Raw genomic sequence first — 3,944 nt, 5'->3', positions numbered from 1 at the left:
TTTGTTTTTTAGAGCTTTGAAAATGGATCTTGTCGTTGGTTAAACCTCTAAATATTGGTTTTTGTGGCTCAATGTTGCGGGTTATGATGGACAAATATGAACATGTAAGATAGATATTTTTGAAGGGTCTAATCTATTTTATAAATGTTTAGAGTTTAACTCATGTTTTTTTAAAGGGTTTAATCTATTTTATAAATGTTTAGTGTTTAATGCATGTTTTTGTATGCGCCAAAACTGATCTTTTCAAGTGTAACATATAAAATGTATTTCTTTTTTTTAATTTAGAGGCTATTTGGGATTTCATTTAGCATTTTATTTATTTTAATTTGAAACAAAATATGTATAATATGTCAATATATGTTTCATAACATGAGGCATTTGCATATATATATATATATATATATATATATATATATATAAAATGGAGCCTAAAAGATTGATATCAGAAATATATTAAAAAAAGAGGAAGCCTCAAAGAATTTGCCCTAGAAGAACACTTTGATTAATAATTGGGATAATTACATAGCACCCAAAATATTGCTATTTACAAAATGTAACACCCGGGTGCTATTTTTGAACTATTCATCTCGTATATTTGTATGTGCCATAATCAAGCCATTGAGAATTTGATAAAAAAATGAAAAACATGGATTGGGGTTTTATCGTGAATTTGAAAAATGGATTAAAGAGGTTGCTAGATTTGTAAATAGTAATATTTCGAATGCTATATATGTAATTGCCCTTTAATAAAAGTAAATAGAAGCTTTTACGATATCAGTTTGGTCTTGGAAGGCTCAGGGAGTAGCAGGGTGATAGCTGATAAATAAGTTTATATATATATATATATAGTACATGAATTTCAGATAAAATCGAATCTAATAAAACTATAATTTAGGATTCTAGGTGACCAGTAGTTAAGGGGAACAACCATGACCGAGTTTCATATCAAAGATAAGCATCCTTGATGAATCATTTTGATTAGAAGCCCTAATGTCTAACAAAAGTATTCCTTATCACAAATGAAAAACAAACTTGGCTAAAGACAATTGAAAAAGATTGTGGGTTATGTGATAGCCCGAACGACCATCCAACGAAATATTGTCTAGTTGGTCTGACGGCCTCACAGTTTTGTCTCATTGGTGTAACTTCCCAAGAGGTCACCCATCCTAGGAGTGCTCAAATTCGAGCATGCTCAACTTTGGAGTTTCTGTCAAAATTCCACCATTGCACCAAAAACGCCTTGATCTTTCAAAGTTCAGCTTCACTCTACTTAAAAAGGATTGACAATTTCCTTCACTTAAATAACTCATGTCATTATCAGTACTCTAAACCTAGAAGCATCCACCAGACATAGGATTCTAATGGTGATTCCTACAGATTCAAGAGATATCTCCCATCATATGGCACTTTGTCCCATTTGGGGTTCAAGAGTTGGCTCTCATGGTGCAACATTTTATTCAATATGACACTTAGTTCTCATCTTTGGGCTGGTGAAATGCTCTGATTCCATTTGTAATAGCCCAAACTCTCACCCATCGATGCATTGTCCGTTTTGGCCTGATGGCCACACAATTTTGTCCATCATAGGAGTGCTCCCATGTGGGCACATTTAACTTTGAAGTTTTTGTCAAAATTCTAACTATTACACAAAAAAATGCCTCAATGTTCTAGAGTTAAGCTTCATTCTACTTGAAAGGGTTTCATAGGTTATATACCACAAATGTTGAGGTGAACTTTCTTCCCTTTTCTTGTATGTAATTGTCCCTTAATAAAAAAAAATAGAAGCTTTTACGATATCAGTTTGGTCTGGGAAGGCTAAGGGAGTAGCAGGGTGATAGCTGATAAATAAGTTTTTTTATAATATATAAAACATAATTTTATGGATATAAATATAAAGTACATGAATTTCAAATAAAACCGAATCTAATAAAACTATAATTTAGGATTCTACGTGACCAGTAGTCAAGGGGAACAACCATGATCGAGTTTCATATCAAAGATAAGCATCCTTGATGAATCATTTTGATTAGAAGCCTTAATGTCTAACAAAAGTATTCCTTATCACAAATGAAAAACAAACTCGACTAAAGACAATTGAAAAAGTCATGTAATAGCCCGAACAACCATCCAACAAAATATTGTCTGGTTGCTCTGACGGCCTCACAGTTTTGTCTCATTCGTGTAACTTCCCAAGAGGTCACCCATCCTAGGAGTGCTCAAATTCGAGCATGCTCAACTTTGGAGTTTCCGTCAAAATTCCACCATTACACCAAAAACGCCTTGATCTTTAAAAGTTCAGCTTCACTACTTAAAAGGATTCACAATTTCCATTACTTAAATAACTCATGTCATTATCAGTACTCTAAACCTAGAAGCATCCACAAATGTTGAGGTGAACTTTCTTCCCTTTTCTTTTTCTATTTTTTTATTATATATGCGGATCATAGATGGCCATGCCACTTTGTTGCTTCATGTCAGCAAAATCCTCTGAGGTTTTAATCATGCAATTTCGTGCCCGACTTATCTCAATATTAGCAAAACTTATTCCGTTAATCCTAAGGATCGCCATGAATCTTGAATAAGCCTGGAATGAAAAGGGCTAGGAAATCGAAGTCGATGGTTGTATTACTATGCATTGATGTCAAGGTTGGGAAACACCATAACTCAACCAACATCTTCATATGCTGCAAAATGAGCGCATAATGAAAAAGAATTTCTTGAATGTCCTTAGTCGACACAGGCCGAGTAACATTTACTTTCAGATCTTGTACATGCACTTTCATCTTCCACTAGAATTGGATATGAAATGATGAAGCAACTCCCCCGACCCATCTCATGTTCAACCGCATGAAAGTTTTTCAGCTGGTCATAGACACTTATAAAAGGAGTAATAAACCATACTATAGCCAAGTTAACGAAAATGAAGTTAACTTTTTGGAGGAAGATAACAGACTCGCCACACCAGTGCCTCCTCGAACTCACATCACTTATAATGAGAAGAAAAGTAATTCACTCAAAAAAGTAGGAGGATTTCCATGCATTCCACTCACTTCTTATGCATTTACATATCTAACACCTAAACTTCAGTTATTACATGTATGTTTATGTATTAGGTATATAAATACATAAAAATTGTGTGGTAAGTATGTAAATGCCCCAAAGGAGTAATGTGGGCAATAAGGTCGAATTTTCCTTTGGGGGGAATCAAACATCATAAGAATGGAGAGTATTTTGTCAGCAGAGGCTACACTTTGCAAGACCAGTGCATATTAGTTGAATTCATAGTGGCTAGAAGTGTAACACAGAAGTTAGGCTTGTGGTCAATTGGTAATCAAAGGAACTTCGAGTGAGTTCCAAATCAAGCAGGTTCTGAATTAAGCAAGCGGTTTTATCAAAAGTCCCAATTGGTTGGCATATTGACAAATTCTTCTTGATGACTTGTGTCAATCTTCGAGAAAATAGGTTGAATCCTGAATAAGCTCGATCATTTTCCCTTTGCTTTCATTCCATTAAATAATAATCTTACAATCTATTTTAGGTACAAAATATTATGTATTTATTTATAATTTATTTTAACTAACTTAATAATGCATATTCATAATCTAAATATTTAGCTAACAAGGAAATAAATCAGAATAAAGAAATAGAAAATAATTTAAATAAGGAAGCTCCTAATTATAGAAACTCCTAATTTAACTGTCTGATTTCAGTCCTTCCTGATTGACAACTTGTTTGAGATTTAGCTCTGAGCAACTCAGACTTTGGGAGACTGTTAAGTATCTGAGTTTCAATTTGTAGACAATTAGTAACATAAACATGATTCAGATCCAAATAATAATATGATTAACTTGACCCAAGTGCATGTAAGTGTACAGTGTCAGAAAAAGAAATGACCCAAAAAAAATAATGCAATTATCAATACAAACCATTAGCCAAACCAAATA

Source organism: Phalaenopsis equestris, unplaced genomic scaffold, assembly GCF_001263595.1.
Source record: "Phalaenopsis equestris unplaced genomic scaffold, ASM126359v1 Scaffold000123, whole genome shotgun sequence".
In the NCBI taxonomy this organism is placed as follows: Eukaryota; Viridiplantae; Streptophyta; class Magnoliopsida; order Asparagales; family Orchidaceae; genus Phalaenopsis; species Phalaenopsis equestris.
This window is presented reverse-complemented; position numbering follows the sequence as displayed.